Consider the following 26566-nt stretch of genomic DNA (forward strand, 5'->3'; position numbering starts at 1 on the left):
CCCATAATACCAGAACATCAGAAACAGTCCATGAGTATCTCTTAGGTTCCCAGTAAACCACAACATCAGAAACAGTCCTTGAGGATCTCTAAGGTACCCACTTTATCACAACATCAGAAACAGTCCTTGAGGATATCTAAGGCACCCATTATACCACAACATCAGAAACAGTCCTTGAGGATCTCTAAGGTACCCAGTATATCACAACATCAGAAACAGTCCTTGAGGATCTCTAAGGTACACAGTATACCACAACATCAGAAACAGTCCTTGAGGATATCTAAGGCACCCATTATACCACAACATCAGAAACAGTCCATGAGTATCTCTTAGGTTCCCAGTAAACCACAACATCAGAAACAGTCCTTGAGGATCTCTAAGGTACCCACTTTATCACAACATCAGAAACAGTCCTTGAAGATCTCTAAGGTACACAGTATACCACAACATCAGAAACAGTCCTTGAGGATCTCCAAGGCACCCAGTATACCACAACATCAGAAATAGTCCTTGAGGATCTCTTAGGTACACAGTATACCACAACATCAGAAACAGTCCTTGAGGATCTCTAAGGTACACAGTATACCACATCAGAAACAGTCCTTGAGGATCTCTAAGGTACCCAGTATACCACAACATCAGAAGTAGTCCTTGAGGATCTCCAAGGCACCCAGTATACCACAACATCAGAAACAGTCCTTGAGGATCTCTAAGGTACACAGTATATCACATTAGAAACAGTCCTTGAGGATCTCTAAGGTACCCAGTATATCACAACATCAGAAGTAGTCCTTGAGGATCTCTAAGGTACACAGTATATCACAACATCAGAAACAGTCCATGAGTATCTCTTAGGTTCCCAGTAAACCACAACATCAGAAACAGTCCTTGAGGATCTCTAAGGTACCCACTTTATCACAACATCAGAAACAGTCCTTGAGGATATCTAAGGCACCCATTATACCACAACATCAGAAACAGTCCTTGAGGATCTCTAAGGTACCCAGTATATCACAACATCAGAAACAGTCCTTGAGGATCTCTAAGGTACCCAGTATATCACAACATCAGAAACAGTCCTTGAGGATCTCTAAGGTACACAGTATACCACAACATCAGAAACAGTCCTTGAGGATATCTAAGGCACCCATTATACCACAACATCAGAAACAGTCCATGAGTATCTCTTAGGTTCCCAGTAAACCACAACATCAGAAACAGTCCTTGAGGATCTCTAAGGTACCCACTTTATCACAACATCAGAAACAGTCCTTGAGGATATCTAAGGCACCCATTATACCACAACATCAGAAACAGTCCTTGAGGATCTCTAAGGTACCCAGTATATCACAACATCAGAAACAGTCCTTGAGGATCTCTAAGGTACCCACTTTATCACAACATCAGAAACAGTCCTTGAGGATATCTAAGGCACCCATTATACCACAACATCAGAAACAGTCCTTGAGGATCTCTAAGGTACCCAGTATATCACAACATCAGAAGTAGTCCTTGAGGATCTCTAAGGTACACAGTATATCACAACATCAGAAACAGTCCTTGAGGATATCTAAGGTACACAGTATATCACAACATCAGAAACAGTCCTTGAGGATCTCTAAGGTACACAGTATACCACAACATCAGAAACAGTCCTTGAGGATCTCTAAGGTACCCAGTATACCACATTAGAAACAGTCCTTGAGGATCTCTAAGGTACCCAGTATACCACAACATCAGAAACAGTCCTTGAGGATCTCTAAGGTACCCAGTATACCACAACATCAGAAACAGTCCTTGAGGATCTCTAAGGTACCCAGTATACCACAACATCAGAAACAGTCCTTGAGGATCTCTAAGGTACCCAGTATACCACAACATCAGAAACAGTCCTTGAGGATCTCTAAGGTACACAGTATACCACAACATCAGAAACAGTCCTTGAGGATCTCTAAGGTACCCAGTATACCACATTAGAAACAGTCCTTGAGGATCTCTAAGGTACACAGTATATCACAACATCAGAAACAGTCCTTGAGGATCTTGTAGGTGCACCATTTGTTATGTGAGCTGAAAACAAACTTTTAATACAGCATTATTGCAATTTGACCTCAGAAGCAAAAGCAGCCTCTAAGACCTATGTTACTTTGACTGCAGACTTGTTTAACTTGAGGATCAATTTAAGTTAAATTTCATATTACATAGCCACTCATGTAAGATCCCCTCTTTGTCACTTTGTCTTGTTTGAAAGATATGATGTTGTGTTTGTAACCACAAGAAGTCACAATCCAAATCTTCCACAATGGCAGATAACTCAGTAATATGGAATAATACATTAAAGTTCTCAAAGAATTGGTAATAAGTTTTGTTGACCAATTCCAGCATTATTTAACACTTGAAGCAAGCATAAATGTTTTAAAGAAACTCAAATAAATAAAAACTTTATTTCAAATGATTTATAATACAGTGATTTGTAGCAATTTCTGTTAAAAGGAAAAAAAAACATACAGGCACTTGTTATTTAAAATTCTTTAAGATACTTGCATTGATGTACTATTTTAAAATTCCCAATGAAGATAAATTGTTAACTTTTACTGCTTTTCAGTTCCCAATTCTCCTTAATGCAGAGATGGAGTTCTCTAGATTAAACATTTCAGATAGATTCTTGTGAACTGTTTGACTTTAGCATCGTTAATGACGAGACAAGAATTACGTCTGCAGGCTCTGTGACAGTTGATATTTATATTAACTTGTCTCATGTGTTTGTTGGTGATTATTTAGGAAGTTTTGTAGCTTTGTAAAATACTGTGGTTATCAATCAAATGAAAACAACATCAGGTTAAATAAATGTCTTTTCAGATAATATACTTTAAAACATAATTTTTCATTTTCAAAAGACATAAATATTATTCATATCAGGTTTTTTTTACATTTTCAATACACAAACATAAATAACTTTGTAATACACAAAGACAGATAACTCTGTAATACACAAAGATAGATAACTGTTATACACAAAGACAGATAACTCTGTAATACATGAGGATAGCCAACTGTAATGCACAAACACAGATAACTCTGTAATACACAAAGACAGATAACTGTAATGCACAAACACAGATAACTCTGTAGTACACAAAGACAGATAACTGTAGTACACAAAGACCGATTACTGTAATACACAAAGACAGATAACTGTAATACACAAAGACAGATAACTGTAATAAACAAAGATAGATAACTCTGTAATACACAAAGACAGATAACTGTAATACACAAAGACAGATAACTGTAATACACCAAGACAGATAACTGTATAAACAAAGACAGATGACTCTGTAATACACAAAGATGAATAACTCTATAATACACAAATACAGATAACTGTAGTACACAAATACAGATAACTGTAGTACACAAAGACAGATAACTGTAATACACAAAGATAGATAACTCTGTAATACACAAAGACAGATAACTGTAATACACAAACACAGATGACTCTGTAATACACAAAGATGAATAACTCTATAATACACAAATACAGATAACTGTAATACACAAAGACAGATAACTGTAATACACAAAGACAGATAACTGTAATACACAAAGATGAATAACTCTATAATACACAAATACAGATAACTGTAGTACACAAAGACAGACAACTGTTATACACAAACACAGATAACTGTAATACACAAAGACAGATAACTCTGTTATACACAAAGATGGATAACTCTGTAATACACAAAGATAGATAACTATACTACACAAACACAGATAACTATAATACACAAAGACAGATAACTGTAATACACTAACACAGATAACTCTGTTATACACAAAGACAGATAACTCTGTAATACACAAAGACAGGTAACTCTGTTATACACAAAGACAGATAACTCTGTACTACACAAAGACAGATTACTGTAATACACAAAGACAGATAACTCTGTTATACACAAAGACAGATAACTCTGTAATACACAAAGACAGATAACTCTGTTATACACAAAGACAGATAACTATACTACACAAAGACAGATAATTATACTACACAAAGACAGATAACTGTAGTACACAAAGACAGATAACTGTAATACACAAAGACAGATAACTCTGTAATACACAAAGACAGATTACTGTAATACGTACACAAAGACAGATAACTGTAATACACAAAGACAGATAACTGTAATACACTAACACCGATAACTCTGTAATACACAAAGACAGATAACTGTAATACACAAAGACAGATAACTGTAATACACAAATACAGATAACTGTAGTACACAAAGACAGATAACTGTAATACACAAAGACAGATAACTGTAGTACACAAAGACAGATAACTGTAATACACAAATACAGATAACTGTAGTACACAAAGACAGATAACTGTAATACACTAACACCGATAACTCTGTAATACACAAAGACCGATTACTGTAATACACAAAGACAGATAACTGTAATACACAAAGACAGATAACTCTGTAATACACAAAGACAGATAACTGTAGTACACAAAGATAGATAACTGTAATACACAAATACAGATAACTGTAGTACACAAAGACAGATAACTGTAATACACAAAGACAGATAACTGTAGTACACAAAGACAGATAACTGTAGTACACAAAGACAGATAACTGTAATACACAAAGACAGGTAACTGTAGTACACAAAGACAGATAACTGTAGTACACAAAGACAGATAACTGTAGTACACAAAGACAGATTACTTTAATACACAAATACAGATAACTGTAGTACACAAAGACAGATAACTGTAATACACAAAGACACACAAAGACAGATAACTGTAATACACAAAGACAGATAACTGTAATACACAAATACAGATAACTGTAGTACACAAAGACAGATTACTGTAATACACAAAGACAGATAACTGTAATACACAAAGACAGATAACTGTAGTACACAAAGACAGATTACTGTAATACACAAAGACAGATAACTGTAATACACAAAGACAGATAACTGTAGTACACAAAGACAGATTACTGTAGTACACAAAGACAGATAACTAATACACAAAGACAGATAACTGTAGTACACAAAGACAGATTACTGTAGTACACAAAGACAGATAACTGTAATACACAAAGACAGATAACTGTAATACACTAACACCGATAACTCTGTAATACACAAAGACAGATAACTGTAATACACAAAGACAGATAACTGTAATACACAAAGACATATAACTCTGTAATACACAAAGACAGATAACTGTAATACACAAAGACAGATAACTGTAGTACACAAAGACAGATAACTGTAATACACTAACACCGATAACTCTGTAATACACAAAGACAGATAACTGTAATACACAAAGACAGATAACTGTAGTACACAAAGACAGATAACTGTAATACACAAAGACAGATAACTCTGTAATACACAAAGACAGATAACTGTAATACACAAAGACAGATAACTGTAGTACACAAAGACAGATAACTGTAATACACAAAGATAGATAACTCTGTAATACACAAAGACAGATAACTGTAATACACAAAGACAGATAACTGTAGTACACAAAGACAGATAACTGTAATACACAAAGATAGATAACTCTGTAATACACAAAGACAGATAACTGTAATACACAAAGACAGATAACTGTAGTACACTAAGACAGATAACTGTAATACACAAAGATAGATAACTCTGTAATACACAAAGACAGATAACTGTAATACACAAAGACAGATAACTGTAGTACACAAAGACAGATAACTGTAATACACAAAGATAGATAACTCTGTAATACACAAAGACAGATAACTGTAATACACAAAGACAGATAACTGTAGTACACAAAGACAGATAACTGTAATACACAAAGACAGATAACTGTAATACACAAAGACAGATAACTGTAATACACAAAGACAGATAACTGTAGTACACAAAGACAGATAACTGTAATACACAAAGACAGAACACAGGTTTATTGTTTATAAATTACTTACTTACTTTGTTGATAAGCACTTAAACAATATAATTGATACAATATCTTACACAAGTGTAAGAACAGGCTCATGACCAGCTCATAGATTAGCTGGATGGATACACTTTGCCTTGTATATCATACACAAACCACACTATAAATGTACCATTATTATATACATGATATTGATAGTTGTAAATATTCTGCATTAGTACAAAATAATAGAACATAGCCTCAATCGGCTTGGGGCCTCACTTCACGTAATCACCTGGATTAAGGCAAGGGATATAACTACTTAAATTGATTTCTTGGCAAGTGAAACCATGCATTCCAATTTTGATCTGCACTTTGAGTTCACTTTAGTACAGAACATGTAGCCATGCCAGTTTTTCTCCATATATCAGACTAAAGTTTCAATTTCTGGGCTTCACACTTGTAGCAAATTGGTTTTTAGATTTTGGCAGGAGTTGTAGTTATTGTAGATCTCCGTTGGGTTCTATCTGGGGTTAGTGTTACTAAAGTGCTCTGTTGGGTTCTATCTGGGGTTAATGTTACTACAGTTCTCCGTTGGGTTCTATCTGGGGTTAGTGTTACTACAGTGCTCCGTTGGGTTATATCTGGGTTAAGTGTTACTACAGTTCTCCGTTGGGTTCTATCTGGGGTTAGTGTAACTTCAGTTCTCCATTGGGTTCTACATGAGATTAGTGTTACTACAGTGCTCCGTTGGGTTCTATCTGGGGTTAGTGTTGTTCTATCTGGGGTTAGTGTAACTACAGTTCTCCGTTGGGTTCTATCTGGGGTAAGTGTTACTACAGTTCTCCGTTGGTTTCTATCTTGGGTAAGTGTTACTACAGTGCTCCGTTGGGTTCTATCTGAGATAAGTGTTACTACAGTTCTCCGTTGGGTTCTATCTGGGGTTAATGTTACTACAGTTTTCCGTTGGGTTCTATCTGGGGTTAGTGTTACTACAGTTTTCCATTGGGTTCTATCTGGGGTTAGTGTTACTACAGTACTCTGTTGGGTTCTATTTGGGGTGAGTGTGACTACAGTTCTCCATTGGGTTCTATCTGGGGTTAGTGTTACTACAGTACTCTGTTGGGTTCTATCTGGGGTTAGTGTTACTACAGTACTCTGTTGGGTTCTATCTGGGGTGAGTGTTACTACAGTTCTCTGTTGGGTTCTATCTGGGGTGAGTGTTACTACAGTGCTCCGTTGGGTTCTATCTGGGGTTAGTGTTGTTCTATCTGGGGTTAGTGTAACTACAGTTCTCCGTTGGGTTCTATCTGGGGTAAGTGTTACTACAGTTCTCCGTTGGTTTCTATCTTGGGTAAGTGTTACTACAGTGCTCCGTTGGGTTCTATCTGAGATAAGTGTTACTACAGTTCTCCGTTGGGTTCTATCTGGGGTTAATGTTACTACAGTTTTCCGTTGGGTTCTATCTGGGGTTAGTGTTACTACAGTTCTCCATTGGGTTCTATCTGGGGTTAGTGTTACTACAGTACTCTGTTGGGTTCTATTTGGGATGAGTGTGACTACAGTTCTCCATTGGGTTCTATCTGGGGTTAGTGTTACTACAGTACTCTGTTGGGTTCTATCTGGGGTTAGTGTTACTACAGTACTCTGTTGGGTTCTATCTGAGGTGAGTGTTACTACAGTTCTCTGTTGGGTTCTATCTGGGGTGAGTGTTACTACAGTGCTCTGTTGGGTTCTATCTGGGGTTAGTGTTACTACAGTTCTCTGTTGGTTTCTATCTGGGGTTAGTGTTACTACAGTTCTCCGTTGGGTTCTATCTGGGGTTAGTGTAACTACAGTTCTCCGTTGGGTTCTATCTGGGGTAAGTGTTACTACAGTGCTCCATTGGGTTCTATCTGGGGTTAGTGTTACTACAGTTCTCCGTTGGGTTCTATCTGGGGTTAGTGTTATACTGTGTTACTACAGTACTCCATTGGGTTCTATCTGGGGTTAGTGTTACTACAGTTCTCCGTTGGGTTCTATCTGGGGTTAGTGTTACTACAGTTCTCCGTTGGGTTCTATCTGGGGTTAGTGTAACTACAGTTCTCCGTTGGGTTCTATCTGGGATTAGTGTTACTACAGTACTCCATTGGGTTCTATCTGGGGTTAGTGTTACTACAGTACTCCATTGGGTTCTATCTGGGGTTAGTGTTGTTCTATCTGTGGTTAGTGTTACTACAGTGCTCCGTTGGGTTCTATCTGAGATTAGTGTTACTACAGTGTTCCGTTGGGTTCTATCTGGGGTAAGTGTTACTACAGTTCTCCGTTGGGTTCTATCTGGGGTTAGTGTAACTACAGTTCTCCATTGGGTTCTATCTGGGGTTAGTGTTACTACAGTTCTCCATTGGGTTCTATCTGGGGTTAGTGTTACTACAGTACTCTGTTGGGTTCTATCTGGGGTTAGTGTTACTACAGTACTCCATTGGGTTCTATCTGGGGTTAGTGTAACTACAGTTCTCCATTGGGTTCTATCTGGGGTTAGTGTTACTACAGTACTCCATTGGGTTCTATCTGGGGTTAATGTTGTTCTATCTGGGGTTAGTGTAACTACAGTTCTCCATTGGGTTCTATCTGGGGTAAGTGTTACTACAGTGCTCCGTTGGGTTCTATCTGGAGTTAGTGTTACTACAGTGCTCCGTTGGGTTCTATCTGGGGTTAGTGTTACTACAGTTCTCCGTTGGGTTCTATCTGGGATTAGTGTTACTACAGTACTCCATTGGGTTCTATCTGGGGTTAGTGTTACTACAGTTCTCCGTTGGGTTCTATCTGGGGTTAGTGTTACTACAGTACTCTGTTGGGTTCTATCTGGGGTTAGTGTTACTACAGTACTCTGTTGGGTTCTATCTGGGGTTAGTGTTACTACAGTACTCCGTTGGGTTCTATCTGGGGTAAGTGTTACTACAGTACTCCATTGGGTTCTATCTGGGGTTAGTGTTACTACAGTTCTCCGTTGGGTTCTATCTGGGGTGAGTGTTACTACAGTACTCTGTTGGGTTCTATCTGGGGTTAGTGTTGTTCTATCTGGGGTTAGTGCTACTACATTTCTCCATTGGGGTCTATCTGGGATTAGTGTTACTACAGTTCTCCGTTGGGTTCTATCTGGGGTTAGTGTTACTACAGTAATCCATTGGGTTCTATCTGGGGTTAGTGTTACTACAGTGCTCCATTGGGTTCTATCTGGGGTTAGTGTTACTACAGTTCTCCGTTGGGTTCTATCTGGGGTTAGTGTTACTACAGTTCTCCATTGGGTTCTATCTGGGGTTAGTGTTACTACAGTACTCTGTTGGGTTCTATCTGGGGTTAGTGTTACTACAGTACTCTGTTGGGTTCTATCTGGGGTTAATGTAACCACAGTTCTCCGTTGGGTTCTATCTGGGGTTAGTGTTACTACAGTACTCTGTTGGGTTCTATCTGGGGTTAGTGTTACTACAGTGCTCCGTTTGGTTCTATCTGGGGTTAGTGTAACTTCAGTTCTCCATTGGGTTCTATCTGGGGTTAGTGTTACTACAGTACTCTGTTGGGTTCTATCTGGGGTTAGTGTTACTACAGTACTCCATTGGGTTCTATCCGGGGTTAGTGTTACTACAGTACTCCGTTGGGTTCTATCTGAGATTAGTGTTACTACAGTACTCTGTTGAGTTCTATCTGGGGTTAGTGTTACTACAGTGCTCCGTTGGGTTCTATCTGGGGTTAGTGTTACTACAGTTCTCCATTGGGTTCTATCTGGGGTTAGTGTTACTACAGTACTCTGTTGAGTTCTATCTGGGGTTAGTGTTACTACAGTGCTCCATTGGGTTCTATCTGGAGTGAGTGTTACTACAGTACTCTGTTGGGTTCTATCTGGGGTTAGTGTTACTACAGTACTCCGTTGGGTTCTATCTGAGATTAGTGTTACTACAGTACTCCGTTGGGTTCTATCTGGGGTTAGTGTTACTACAGTGCTCCGTTGGGTTCTATCTGGGGTTAGTGTTGTTCTATCTGGGGTTAGTGTAACTACAGTTCTCCGTTGGGTTCTATCTGGGGTAAGTGTTACTACAGTTCTCCGTTGGTTTCTATCTTGGGTAAGTGTTACTACAGTGCTCCGTTGGGTTCTATCTGAGATAAGTGTTACTACAGTTCTCCGTTGGGTTCTATCTGGGGTTAATGTTACTACAGTTTTCCGTTGGGTTCTATCTGGGGTTAGTGTTACTACAGTTCTCCATTGGGTTCTATCTGGGGTTAGTGTTACTACAGTACTCTGTTGGGTTCTATTTGGGATGAGTGTGACTACAGTTCTCCATTGGGTTCTATCTGGGGTTAGTGTTACTACAGTACTCTGTTGGGTTCTATCTGGGGTTAGTGTTACTACAGTACTCTGTTGGGTTCTATCTGAGGTGAGTGTTACTACAGTTCTCTGTTGGGTTCTATCTGGGGTGAGTGTTACTACAGTGCTCTGTTGGGTTCTATCTGGGGTTAGTGTTACTACAGTTCTCTGTTGGTTTCTATCTGGGGTTAGTGTTACTACAGTTCTCCGTTGGGTTCTATCTGGGGTTAGTGTAACTACAGTTCTCCGTTGGGTTCTATCTGGGGTAAGTGTTACTACAGTGCTCCATTGGGTTCTATCTGGGGTTAGTGTTACTACAGTTCTCCGTTGGGTTCTATCTGGGGTTAGTGTTACTACAGTACTCCATTGGGTTCTATCTGGGGTTAGTGTTACTACAGTTCTCCGTTGGGTTCTATCTGGGGTTAGTGTTACTACAGTTCTCCGTTGGGTTCTATCTGGGGTTAGTGTAACTACAGTTCTCCGTTGGGTTCTATCTGGGATTAGTGTTACTACAGTACTCCATTGGGTTCTATCTGGGGTTAGTGTTACTACAGTACTCCATTGGGTTCTATCTGGGGTTAGTGTTGTTCTATCTGTGGTTAGTGTTACTACAGTGCTCCGTTGGGTTCTATCTGAGATTAGTGTTACTACAGTGTTCCGTTGGGTTCTATCTGGGGTAAGTGTTACTACAGTTCTCCGTTGGGTTCTATCTGGGGTTAGTGTAACTACAGTTCTCCATTGGGTTCTATCTGGGGTTAGTGTTACTACAGTTCTCCATTGGGTTCTATCTGGGGTTAGTGTTACTACAGTACTCTGTTGGGTTCTATCTGGGGTTAGTGTTACTACAGTACTCCATTGGGTTCTATCTGGGGTTAGTGTAACTACAGTTCTCCATTGGGTTCTATCTGGGGTTAGTGTTACTACAGTACTCCATTGGGTTCTATCTGGGGTTAATGTTGTTCTATCTGGGGTTAGTGTAACTACAGTTCTCCATTGGGTTCTATCTGGGGTAAGTGTTACTACAGTGCTCCGTTGGGTTCTATCTGGAGTTAGTGTTACTACAGTGCTCCGTTGGGTTCTATCTGGGGTTAGTGTTACTACAGTTCTCCGTTGGGTTCTATCTGGGATTAGTGTTACTACAGTACTCCATTGGGTTCTATCTGGGGTTAGTGTTACTACAGTTCTCCGTTGGGTTCTATCTGGGGTTAGTGTTACTACAGTACTCTGTTGGGTTCTATCTGGGGTTAGTGTTACTACAGTACTCTGTTGGGTTCTATCTGGGGTTAGTGTTACTACAGTACTCCGTTGGGTTCTATCTGGGGTTAGTGTTACTACAGTACTCCATTGGGTTCTATCTGGGGTTAGTGTTACTACAGTTCTCCGTTGGGTTCTATCTGGGGTGAGTGTTACTACAGTACTCTGTTGGGTTCTATCTGGGGTTAGTGTTGTTCTATCTGGGGTTAGTGCTACTACATTTCTCCATTGGGGTCTATCTGGGATTAGTGTTACTACAGTTCTCCGTTGGGTTCTATCTGGGGTTAGTGTTACTACAGTAATCCATTGGGTTCTATCTGGGGTTAGTGTTACTACAGTGCTCCATTGGGTTCTATCTGGGGTTAGTGTTACTACAGTTCTCCGTTGGGTTCTATCTGGGGTTAGTGTTACTACAGTTCTCCATTGGGTTCTATCTGGGGTTAGTGTTACTACAGTACTCTGTTGGGTTCTATCTGGGGTTAGTGTTACTACAGTACTCTGTTGGGTTCTATCTGGGGTTAATGTAACCACAGTTCTCCGTTGGGTTCTATCTGGGGTTAGTGTTACTACAGTACTCTGTTGGGTTCTATCTGGGGTTAGTGTTACTACAGTGCTCCGTTTGGTTCTATCTGGGGTTAGTGTAACTTCAGTTCTCCATTGGGTTCTATCTGGGGTTAGTGTTACTACAGTACTCTGTTGGGTTCTATCTGGGGTTAGTGTTACTACAGTACTCCATTGGGTTCTATCCGGGGTTAGTGTTACTACAGTACTCCGTTGGGTTCTATCTGAGATTAGTGTTACTACAGTACTCTGTTGAGTTCTATCTGGGGTTAGTGTTACTACAGTGCTCCGTTGGGTTCTATCTGGGGTTAGTGTTACTACAGTTCTCCATTGGGTTCTATCTGGGGTTAGTGTTACTACAGTACTCTGTTGAGTTCTATCTGGGGTTAGTGTTACTACAGTGCTCCATTGGGTTCTATCTGGAGTGAGTGTTACTACAGTACTCTGTTGGGTTCTATCTGGGGTTAGTGTTACTACAGTACTCCGTTGGGTTCTATCTGAGATTAGTGTTACTACAGTACTCCGTTGGGTTCTATCTGGGGTTAGTGTTACTACAGTGCTCCGTTGGGTTCTATCTGGGGTTAGTGTTATTCTATCTGGGGTAAGTGTTACTACAGTTCTCCATTGGGTTCTATCTGGGGTTAGTGTTACTACAGTGCTCGTTGGGTTCTATCTGGGGTTAGTGTTACTACAGTTCTCCATTGGGGTCTATATGAGATTAGTGTTACTACAGTTCTCCGTTGGGTTCTATCTGGGGTTAGTGTTACTACAGTGCTCCGTTGGGTTCTATCTGGGGTAAGTGTTACTACAGTTCTCCGTTGGGTTCTATCTGAGATAAGTGTTACTACAGTGCTCCGTTGGGTTCTATCTGGGGTTAGTGTTACTACAGTGCTCCGTTGGGTTCTATCTGGGGTTAGTGTTATTCTATCTGGGGTAAGTGTTACTACAGTTCTCCGTTGGGTTTACATTAGCATTCCTGTCACTTTTCAATCTCTTTTATTTTATATGGAATTATCCGGTAGCTTATTTAATGATGTTTTGATATCGAAGCTGAAAACCTTTCAAGTTTAACACTATTTATTACTGGTATGTTTCAGTGGAGTGTTCAACATGATTAGTTCTGCTTTCATCAACCTTAATGTGGTACCACAACTTTGATTATCTCCCTTTCTCATATTGAACAAGAGTAGTAGGTTTTAATTATACATAGTAATAAGGTGGCCTCTAGCTTCACGCTAAGGGGAATTTCCTTTTAACTCAGTGGTTAAGAGCAGCGGACCAGTAGTCCGGGGTTGCGGGTTTTAGCCGGATGTGCGGCCCACTACCCTCCCCCTGTTATATTTGGTGAAGTAGACCACTCCAAGCGAAAGCTATATGAGATTGAGAGGCTTTGTTGGAGACAGAACCTCGGTTGGTCTGTGTTTTTGGGAGAACACGTTTGAAAGGGGGAAGTATTGTAGCAGGTTTTAATTATACATAGTGATCCGGTTGCCTTCTAGCTTCGTGCTAGGAGGAATTTCCCTTTAGCTCAGTCGGTTTAGAGCGGCGGACAAGTAAGTTTTAGTCTGGCTGGCGGCACACTACTCGCGCCCTGGAACGCGTTATTGTCCTCAAGTTTTAATGTTTGCATGGCAAGACTCATTTTCATAAAATCTGTATGAAATGAACAGTGATAAAGATTCTAGATATATATTTACCTGATGTTACCTGATGCTGAAGTCTGTTAACAAGGAAATCAAGAATCACAACACATCTCAGCCATTCGTATATCAAACATAAGTGTCTGGTAAGCCTATTTGGGGAAATATGTACAGCAAGGAAATTTAATTTTTTGTGAAGTCTGAGGACTCCTTGAACTTCTGTACCTTATGAGAGCTATTTGTACCAGTACCACATCCTTTCTGACTTATGCTAACTGGTGGGGGACATGTTATCAGATTGTTTACCTTGGCAGACGGTTTGGCAGCAGTTGGTTGATGTGATGGTAAACATTTCATAGTCTACAGAGAACATTATCAGTTTGATATCTCTGCTATATCTGTTCTCTATGGTTTGGGGGTATATATTTATTTTTAGTGTAGATCTAAGCTACAGAGCTAGAATTCTGCCTCTTCCACCAATTAGGACACCCTGTTAAGCGGTATTTTGTATACCTATATATCACTTCTTAATATACTTGAACATAACTAAGTTGGTAAAAATTGTGTATGCATTAGACCTAACCTTAGGTAGTGCTATTGTTGTATTGCTTGTAAATTTTGGCAAAATATGCAAAACAAAAAAGTCAGTTTAGTAAGTCCACAGGGGTCTGGTGCAATACACATTTCTGTCACCAAATAACTGTGTCACTATGTTTGCTAGCTATATTGTGTCTAGTATGATGGACTTAAAAGACATACACTCATAATGTCTTCCATGGCAAATTCTTTGAGCAAGGACAGAGGTAAAGTGTGTAGTGTTTTGGGGGTTGATAATCACCATGGTAACTCAATCAATCCGTTTAGTACAGTATTTAGAGGTCCTGGATTTTAACCTTGGTCTGTCCACTGCATTTTCTCCTCACCTGCTGCATCTCATCTCCCCTAAACTTTCTGCAACATAAACTGAAAAATTCTACTCTCTCTTAGTTCCTTATAACCCTAACTGAATACTTCCTACTTCCTTTGAGTTACCTCCTTCATTCCCTAAAATGTGTAAAATGAAACTTAATAGTTACTGTAACTGTCCACAGATACTAGTTCTCGAGCTTAACTGTTATAGATTTAAAAATTGAATCAAAATCCCCAGCTGTATATCTAATGAGAAAAGCTGCAATATCCCAATTGTTGTGTAAATGTTTTATAGGACTTAAATGGGAGAAAGATCAAATATACATTAGTGTCCAAACAAGTTGACTTATTGAATTAGTAATACAGCAATGACCTTGATATTGAATTAGTGTTACAGCAATGACCTTGATACAAAATTTGAGTTACAGCAATGACCTTAATATTGAATGAGTGTTACAGCAATGACCTTGATATTGAATTAGTGTTACAGCAATGACATTGATACAAAATTTGAGTTACAGTAATGACCTTGATATTGAATTAGAGTTACAGCAGTGACTTTGATATTGAATTTGTAATACAGCAATGACCTTGATATTGAATTAGTGTAACATCAATGACCATGATACAAAATTTGAGTTACAGCAATGACCTTAATATTGAATGAGTGTTACAGCAATGACCTTGATATTGAATTAGTGTTACAGCAATGACATTGATACAAAATTTGAGTTACAGTAATGACCTTGATATTGAATTAGAGTTACAGCAGTGACTTTGATATTGAATTTGTAATACAGCAATGACCTTGATATTGAATTAGTGTAACAGCAATGACCATGATACAAAATTTGAGTTACAGCAATAACCTTAATATTGGATGAGTGTTACAGCAATGACCTTGATATTGAATTAGTGTTACAGCAATGGCATTGATGCAAAATTTGAGTTACAGTAATGACCTTGATATTGAATTAGAGTTACAGCAACGATCTTCAGAGTGAATCAGTGTTACAGCAGTGACCTTTATGCTAAATTAGTGTTACATCATTGACTTCAATATTGAATTAGTGTCACAGCAGTGATCTTGATATTGAATTAGAGTTACAGTAATGACCTTGATATTGAATTAGAGTTACAGCAAGGATCTTCAGAGTGAATCAGTGTTACAGCAGTGACCTTTATGCTAAATTAGTGTTACATCAGTGACTTCAATATTGAATTAGTGTCACAGCAGTGATCTTGATATTGAATAAGTATTAAAGCAATGACCTTGATATTGAATTAGTGTCACAGCTGTGACCTTGATATTGAATTAGTGTTACAGCAGTAATCTGCAGAGTGAATCAGTTTTACAGCAGTGATATTTATACTAAATTAGTGTTATTTCAGTGACTTTGATATTGAATTAGTGTTACAGCAGTGACCTTGATATTGAATTAGTGTTACAGTTACCAAATGTTACAAATCATGTTAGATATAGATTACAAAGAGGTAATTAATCACACACATCCCATGGATTCATATCCCTCTGCTGTAGAACACATTCATTTACTTTGGGTTTTTTTAACAGTTTGTTGGAGAATTAAGGCAGAATTTTATACTTGTAGGAAACATGAGGGTTTTAATGGATTACTTTGTGATGCTGATCGATGAACGCGGGAAATGAAATAAGTTAGTTACCGGGCTTACTGTTTCTTGGTTGTCAAACCTATTCCATCACTAAAATCCTTATATAGTACCAAATGTGGTACATTAAGGTCCTAGAATTTCAATTTAATCATCTCCATGGTGTTTCATCAAATGTGTTACACATTCCCTTCATTAACAAATAGACATATCAAATGTCTTTGTTCCAGGCCTGTCTAAGGTGGCTAATAGGGGAGCAAGTCTATTACATTCCTGTGTCACCATGTTACTGTACACTTTTGGTGTTTTGGTCATTACCATACCTTAATTGTCTATTACATTCCTGTGTCACCATGTTACTGTACACTTTTGGTGTTTTGGTAATTACCATACCTTAATTGTCTATTACATTCCTGTGTAACAGTGTTACTGTACACTTTTGGTGTTTTGGTCATTACCATACCTTAATTGTCTATTACATTCCTGTGTAACCATGTTACTGTACACTTTTGGTGTTTTGGTCATTACCATACCTTAATTGTCTATTACATTCCTGTGTCACCATGTTACTGTACACTTTTGGTTGGTGTTTTGGTAATTACCATACCTTAATTGTCTATTACATTCCTGTGTCACCATGTTACTGTACACTTTTGGTGTTTTGGTCATTACCATACCTTAATTGTCTATTACATTCCTGTGTAACAGTGTTACTGTACACTTTTGGTGTTTTGGTCATTACCATACCTTAATTGTCTATTACATTCCTGTGTCACCATGTTACTGTACACTTTTGGTTGGTGTTTTGGTAATTACCATACCTTAATTGTCTATTACATTCCTGTGTCACCATGTTACTGTACACTTTTGGTGTTTTGGTAATTACCATACCTTAATTGTCTATTACATTCCTGTGTCACCATGTTACTGTACACTTTTGGTGTTTTGGTCATTACCATACCTTAATTGTCTATTACATTCCTGTGTAACCATGTTACTGTACACTTTTGGTGTTTTGGTCATTACCATACCTTAATTGTCTATTACATTCCTGTGTAACCATGTTACTGTACACTTTTGGTGTTTTGGTCATTACCATACCTTAATTGTCTATTACATTCCTGTGTAACCATGTTACTGTACACTTTTGGTGTTTTGGTCATTACCATACCTTAATTGTCTATTACATTCCTGTGTAACCATGTTACTGTACACTTTTGGTGTTTTGGTCATTACCATACCTTAATTGTCTATTACATTCCTGTGTAACCATGTTACTGTACACTTTTGGTGTTTTGGTCATTAATTACCATACCTTAATTGTCTATTACATTCCTGTGTAACCATGTTACTGTACACTTTTGGTGTTTTGGTCATTACCATACCTTAATTGTCTATTACATTCCTGTGTAACCATGTTACTGTACACTTTTGGTGTTTTGGTCATTACCATACCTTAATTGTCTATTACATTCCTGTGTAACCATGTTACTGTACACTTTTGGTGTTTTGGTCATTACCATACCTTAATTGTCTATTACATTCCTGTGTAACCATGTTACTGTACACTTTTGGTGTTTTGGTCATTAATTAACATACCTTAATTGTCTATTACATTCCTGTGTAACTATGGTACTGTACACTTTTGGTGTTTTGGTCATTACCATACCTTAATTGTCTATTACATTCCTGTGTAACTATGGTACTGTACACTTTTGGTGTTTTGGTCATTACCATACCTTAATTGTCTATTACATTCCTGTGTAACCATGTTACTGTACACTTTTGGTGTTTTGGTCATTACCATACCTTAATTGTCTATTACATTCCTGTGTAACCATGTTACTGTACACTTTTGGTGTTTTGGTCATTACCATACCTTAATTGTCTATTACATTCCTGTGTAACCATGTTACTGTACACTTTTGGTGTTTTGGTCATTACCATACCTTAATTGTCTATTACATTCCTGTGTAACATGTTACTGTACACTTTTGGTGTTTTGGTCATTACCATACCTTAATTGTCTATTACATTCCTGTGTAACCATGTTACTGTACACTTTTGGTGTTTTGGTCATTACCATACCTTAATTGTCTATTACATTCCTGTGTAACCATGTTACTGTACACTTTTGGTGTTTTGGTCATTACCATACCTTAATTGTCTATTACATTCCTGTGTAACCATGTCACTGTACACTTTTGGTGTTTTGGTCATTACCATACCTTAATTGTCTATTACATTCCTGTGTAACCATGTTACTGTACACTTTTGGTGTTTTGGTCATTACCATACCTTAATTGTCTATTACATTCCTGTGTAACCATGTTACTGTACACTTTTGGTGTTTTGGTCATTACCATACCTTAATTGTCTATTACATTCCTGTGTAACCATGTTACTGTACACTTTTGGTGTTTTGGTCATTACCATACCTTAATTGTCTATTACATTCCTGTGTAACTATGGTACTGTACACTTTTGGTGTTTTGGTCATTACCATACCTTAATTGTCTACATTCCTGTGTAACTATGGTACTGTACACTTTTGGTGTTTTTGTCATTAATTACCATACCTTAATTGTCAATTACATTCCTGTGTAACCATGTCACTGTACACTTTTGGTGTTTTGGTCATTACCATACCTTAATTGTCTATTATTACATTCCTGTGTAACCATGTTACTGTACACTTTTGGTGTTTTGGTCATTACCATACCTTAATTGTCTATTACATTCCTGTGTAACCATGGTACTGTACACTTTTGGTGTTTTGGTCATTACCATACCTTAATTTTCAATTACATTCCTGTGTAACCATGTCACTGTACACTTTTGGTGTTTTGGTCATTACCATACCTTAATTGTCTATTACATTCCTGTGTAACCATGTTACTGTACACTTTTGGTGTTTTGGTCATTACCATACCTTAATTGTCTATTACATTCCTGTGTAACCATGTTACTGTACACTTTTGGTGTTTTGGTCATTACCATACCTTAATTGTCTATTACATTCCTGTGTAACCATGTTACTGTACACTTTTGGTGTTTTGGTCATTACCATACCTTAATTGTCTATTACATTCCTGTGTAACCATGTTACTGTACACTTTTGGTGTTTTGGTCATTACCATACCTTAATTGTCTATTACATTCCTGTGTAACCATGTTACTGTACACTTTTGGTGTTTTGGTCATTACCATACCTTAATTGTCTATTACATTCCTGTGTAACCATGTTACTGTACACTTTTGGTGTTTTGGTCATTACCATACCTTAATTGTCTATTACATTCCTGTGTAACCATGTTACTGTACACTTTTGGTGTTTTGGTCATTACCATACCTTAATTGTCTATTACATTCCTGTGTAACCATGTACTGTACACTTTTGGTGTTTTGGTCATTACCATACCTTAATTGTCTATTACATTCCTGTGTAACCATGTACTGTACACTTTTGGTGTTTTGGTCATTAACCATACCTTAATTGTCTATTACATTCCTGTGTAACCATGTTACTGTACACTTTTGGTGTTTTGGTCATTACCATACCTTAATTGTCTATTACATTCCTGTGTAACCATGTTACTGTACACTTTTGGTGTTTTGGTCATTACCATACCTTAATTGTCTATTACATTCCTGTGTAACCATGTTACTGTACACTTTTGGTGTTTTGGTCATTACCATACCTTAATTGTCTATTACATTCCTGTGTAACCATGTACTGTACACTTTTGGTGTTTTGGTCATTACCATACCTTAATTGTCTATTACATTCCTGTGTAACCATGTTACTGTACACTTTTGGTGTTTTGGTCATTACCATACCTTAATTGTCTATTACATTCCTGTGTAACCATGTTACTGTACACTTTTGGTGTTTTGGTCATTTACCATACCTTAATTGTCTATTACATTCCTGTGTAACCATGTTACTGTACACTTTTGGTGTTTTGGTCATTACCATACCTTAATTGTCTATTACATTCCTGTGTAACCATGTTACTGTACACTTTTGGTGTTTTGGTCATTACCATACCTTAATTGTCTATTACATTCCTGTGTAACCATGTTACTGTACACTTTTGGTGTTTTGGTAATTACCATACCTTAATTGTCTATTACATTCCTGTGTAACCATGTTACTGTACACTTTTGGTGTTTTGGTCATTACCATACCTTAATTGTCAATTACATTCCTGTGTAACCATGTTACTGTACACTTTTGGTGTTTTGGTCATTACCATACCTTAATTGTCTATTACATTCCTGTGTAACCATGTTACTGTACACTTTTGGTGTTTTGGTCATTACCATACCTTAATTGTCTATTACATTCCTGTGTAACCATGTTACTGTACACTTTTGGTGTTTTGGTCATTACCATACCTTAATTGTCTATTACATTCCTGTGTAACCATGTTACTGTACACTTTTGGTGTTTTGGTCATTACCATACCTTAATTGTCTATTACATTCCTGTGTAACCATGTTACTGTACACTTTTGGTGTTTTGGTAATTACCATACCTTAATTGTCTATTACATTCCTGTGTAACCATGTTACTGTACACTTTTGGTGTTTTGGTCATTACCATACCTTAATTGTCTATTACATTCCTGTGTAACCATGTTACTGTACACTTTTGGTGTTTTGGTCATTACCATACCTTAATTGTCTATTACATTCCTGTGTAACCATGTTACTGTACACTTTTGGTGTTTTGGTCATTACCATACCTTAATTGTCTATTACATTCCTGTGTAACCATGTTACTGTACACTTTTGGTGTTTTGGTCATTACCATACCTTAATTGTCTATTACATTCCTGTGTAACCATGTTACTGTACACTTTTGGTGTTTTGGTCATTACCATACCTTAATTGTCTATTACATTCCTGTGTAACCATGTTACTGTACACTTTTGGTGTTTTGGTCATTACCATACCTTAATTGTCTATTACATTCCTGTGTAACCATGTTACTGTACACTTTTGGTGTTTTGGTCATTACCATACCTTAATTGTCTATTACATTCCTGTGTAACCATGTTCACTGTACACTTTTGGTGTTTTGGTCATTACCATACCTTAATTGTCTATTACATTCCTGTGTAACCATGTCACTGTTCACTTTTGGTGTTTTGGTCATTACCATACCTTAATTGTCTATTACATTCCTGTGTAACCATGTACTGTCACTTTTGGTGTTTTGGTCATTACCATACCTTAATGGTCTATTACATTCCTGTGGTCATGTACCATTACCATACCTTAATTGTCTATTACATTCCTGTGTAACCATGTCACTGTTCACTTTTGGTGTTTTGGTCATTACCATACCTTAATTGTCTATTACATTCCTGTGTAACCATGTTACTGTACACTTTTGGTGTTTTGGTCATTACCATACCTTAATTGTCAATTACATTCCTGTGTAACCATGTTACTGTACACTTTTGGTGTTTTGGTCATTACCATACCTTAATTGTCTATTACATTCCTGTGTAACCATGTTACTGTACACTTTTTTGGTGTTTTGGTCATTACCATACCTTAATTGTCTATTACATTCCTGTGTAACTATGGTACTGTACACTTTTGGTGTTTTGGTCATTACCATACCTTAATTGTCTATTACATTCCTGTGTAACCATGGTACTGTACACTTTTGGTGTTTTGGTCATTACCATACCTTAATTGTCTATTACATTCCTGTGTAACCATGTTACTGTACACTTTTGGTGTTTTGGTCATTACCATACCTTAATTGTCTAATTCCTGTGTAACCATGTTACTGTACACTTTTGGTGTTTTGGTCATTACCATACCTTAATTGTCTATTACATTCCTGTGTAACCATGTTACTGTACACTTTTGGTGGTTTTGGTCATTACCATACCTTAATTGTCTATTACATTCCTGTGTAACAATGTTACTGTACACTTTTGGTGTTTTGGTCATTACCATACCTTAATTGTCTATTACATTCCTGTGTAACCATGTTACCTGTACACTTTTGGTGTTTTGGTCATTACCATACCTTAATTGTCAATTACATTCTTGTGTAAACATGTTACTGTACACACTTTTTGGTGTTTTGGTCATTACCATACCTTAATTGTCTATTACATTCCTGTGAAACCATGGTACTGTACACTTTTGGTGTTTTGGTCATTACCATACCTTAATTGTCTATTACATTCCTGTGTAACCATGTTACTGTACACTTTTGGTGTTTTGGTCATTACTATACCTTAATTGTCTACATTCCTGTGTAACCATGTTACTGTACACTTTTGGTGTTTTGGTCATTACCATACCTTAATTGTCTATTACATTCCTGTGTAACCATGTTACTGTACACTTTTGGTGTTTTGGTCATTACCATACCTTAATTGTCTATTACATTCCTGTGTAACAATGTTACTGTACACTTTTGGTGGTTTGGTAATTACCATACCTTAATTGTCTATTACATTCCTGTGTAACCATGTTACTGTACACTTTTGGTGTTTTGGTCATTACCAAGATTCAAGATTTTTTTATTCACTCATGACATATGTACATATGCAACAAGAGGTCAAAAGGAACAAAAATAATAACTATAAAAATGAAAATAAAGAAGGAAATAATAGATGGACACAGTCATCAATAGGCAAATTTTAATACATTGAAACTAACAATTCTATTTTTTCTATATAGTTTAAAGAAGCTTAATTACTCTCTGAATAAAACTACTTACTTTACTTAATAGAGCTGTATTGCATATAGTAAACATTCCTTTCATTTTGTGATAATTATAATTAGTAAAGTAGTATCTTGGCATATAAATTTCTCGTAATGCTACAACAGATTCATGATTACATACATATGATACTCATCTCCAACACAATTTATACAGAGAAATACCTTAATTGTCTAATGCCAGGGATAATTAACCTCCTGTTTATGTAGTTACTTATTTATTCATCATTTATAGAGACAGGGGCAGTCCCAATCATTGGGAATACAGCATTTTGCTGAAGAAAGATGCAATGGAATCAACAGCACATGGATTAAAATTATATTGGTAACATTTAGAATTTAAAAAAAAAAAGTGAAAAGTATTTGGCGAGCTGATATTAATTATTTGTTAGTTATATAATTGTATGGAGAGTGTAAGCTGAGAAGAGCCTCTGGGAAGGTTACACATAACATGTTGTTTGGTTGCTTTATAATTGTCAGGTAAAACATGCTTTACATGCACATTGCTGTTTCCTCCCGTAGGACTGTATAATAATCTCATATTTTTTTATCTAACATAAAAGACAATGTGTCAATAGTCAGTAGTGTTAGCCACTAGAGAGTATTAATGTGTCAGTAGTCAGTAGTGTTAGCCACTAGAGAGTGGCCAATGAACTGTTGACTGCACTTGCTTACATCTCCCTCACAAATCTGTCTGATACTGGGTTTGATTCGGCAGCTGTGCTGCCTCTGATAGTTAGGGTTATGCTTTGTCTAGGCTGCATCAGATGCAGACTATGGATTCTATAAAGGTTCACAGGTTCTATAGCACTGGCTCTACATTGTAATGGGATCCCAGGGGAACGCACTTGCTTCAAGAGTTCTTAGATAAGGCTTGATTACCGTAAATATCTACATTAGACGTTGCTCACATTAATACCTTCTACATCTGCCATCTTATTGGACTGGCCTCCATTGGATGTGAACGAGCTTAGACTTGCAAATGTAACCTTGAAACAAGATAAAGAATGCCTACTGTACATATATCGCTAGGCAGACAAGTCTGGCTGACTATGTACATATTAAGTGCCTTTAACCTTTCAATTATTTCAAGGTCTACTTACCATAATTACCCAATAATTGTAAAGAGGAAATTCTGTCCACTGTTAATGCAAAACATGAGAAAGATTAACTACCTGTAATACTTTTAACATTACAATACCTAATTGATCAATTAGGGTTTCACTTTCTCAGACAACTGTAAATAGCCAAAATTTATTAAATTTTCAGAAACTATATAAACGATATTCTATTTCTAGTTTCAGCTTTATACCATTAATCAGTTGGATGTCATGGATAGTGTGTTTATCATAAATACACTAATAAAACCATTAAATGCTGATAGTCAATTATTTGATAATGTAAAACTCTTTTAAAGCACAGCCAGTGTGTTGGCCTGTAAAATATTGATGAGGTATTTTGTGTTATTATAAACTGTGTCGTTTAATGTTGAATGTAATGTTATTTAAGCTTTTATGACTTTACTTAGAAACTGCATCTTGTTGATCAATATATTTTCATTATAGTATGACAAAAAGTTTGTATGTTTAGAAAAGAAAATTAAACATTAGAGGTATACATGATGGTGAACACTCCCTTTTACTTTGAAGTAGTCAGCCATGTTAATGCTTGGTGTGGTCATTACTTTTGTTCAGTGTCCATGAAACGTACTGCATCATAATGACTCTAGGATTAGACTGATGTATCTGTTTTACAGAAATCACTGCCATATTGCTGTGAGACAATAATGTCTTGAATTGGTTTGACACGAATGTTACACATCAAACTCCTAATTAACCTTGACTATTCGGGGTATGGTTGCAATGCCAATTCGGAAGGGAAGAAAAAACTGCTACTGGTTAATGACACATGCAGTTTATTGTCTGGAAAATGTGGATTTATTCCTGGCATCTAGGTAGGCTCAAAGACAGATCACATCTGTGATATTACATCTGAGATATAAACAAGATGGCTTCATGATGACCTTTGACATTTAGGGGTGTGAGCTAGCATCTGCTGGTGATGTAACCAATATGTTTGAGTATGGAACACAATTATAATACCAGGCTCATGTGTTGTTTTCTTCCCTCATAAGTTTAAAAATATCAAAAACCATGATGAAGCTGCAGCTATGCACTATTTGTAATGGTATACCGAGTGGACATTAGAGTGACATTAAATCGTATTGAGTCTGGGTTTTTGGTTTTTATAGTTAATTTTCATAACTCTGCAACACAGATATCAATAAAAGCTTTCTGTGTCAGTGTTAGATATGTTACTATAGTGTTTAACTTATATCCATTTTATCAAACAGATTTGTCCAACTTGGAAGTCTCAAAGATGCTGACCAACTGAAGTGTTAATGGCTGCCATACTGAATTTTAAGCACTCGATCAGTATCACTTTGTTTCAATGTTACCATATGATGCTCAGACAATTCAGATGTACTGATGTGCAGATAATTATAGCAATATGAGAAGTATTATGGTTACACAAACAACATTTAGACACACAGTAAGATTATACTGAAGTGTCATAACACTTATAACTATTGTAAACAAGTCTGTAAACTATAAAACACTGTTTTTATATTTCAAGTGTTAATTGGCAACGCACTGCACTCATAATAATTGGTGCTATCTGTATCTAACAGCTTGTGATAAAGGGAGATCACTCTGTGATATTCTTACCGAGATGGAGTTAAATGATGGTTGGGACACAGGATTTTACAATCTTTTATAGATGGGCGTAGGTAGCACATTTGGATATTAAAGTTATGGTAACATATTATTGAAATTAAATTGGTTCTTGTCAGCTTCTGTGTGATGTTTATTTAGGGTTTTAGTTTCACAGTCTTTCTTCCTTGATAAAGTCAATTCCGTACCTCTTCACAAGGCTTTATTTTCCTATTTGTCTCCTGTGGTATTTTTTTATGTAATTTTGTAGATTTAATGTGAGGGGAGGTACATTCTATGTACAGAAATGTGAATGATTATCTTCCTGTCAACTAGAATGTGTACTTCTTTTAATAAGTCATTGACATCCAAAATCGATTGGAGAATGCCATTTAGGCACAGTAGCTAACGCAGCAGGAGAATTCTGCATTAAAATGGCTAGCAGCTGATAGGTTTAATGACAAGTTCCCTATATGTATACTGATAACACTAAATCACATTGCTCAACTTCACAGAATGTACTCTGTAGCAAAGTTAGATAAAATTGTCATTGAAGAATTTAAGTGCAGTCCTCAGTTGAAAGAACTTGATTGTAGCTCGACAAATCTTTTCTGAAATCTATTATATGAGCTGTTCATTTTGTTTAAATGATCCAGTTTAAATATAGAGAATTGATTTAAGAATGCTGAATCTCAGTACTTCTGGTCATTTCTATACAGCCAAACATATGATTGGTTCATATACCTTGGTATCTTAATGGGTAATAAATCTGTCTCAAAAA

The 26566-nt window shown here is 36.9% G+C and overlaps 1 protein-coding gene across 2 annotated transcripts in view; it reads left to right on the forward strand.

Moving 5' to 3' along the window:
- LOC138320423 (carboxyl-terminal PDZ ligand of neuronal nitric oxide synthase protein-like) overlaps positions 1-26566 on the forward strand; it is a 193364-nt gene that overhangs the window by 121476 nt on the left and 45322 nt on the right. The window lies entirely within an intron of this gene.

The sequence above is a fragment of the Argopecten irradians genome, chromosome 4 (assembly GCF_041381155.1).
Source record: "Argopecten irradians isolate NY chromosome 4, Ai_NY, whole genome shotgun sequence".
NCBI classification, from domain to species: domain Eukaryota; kingdom Metazoa; phylum Mollusca; class Bivalvia; order Pectinida; family Pectinidae; genus Argopecten; species Argopecten irradians.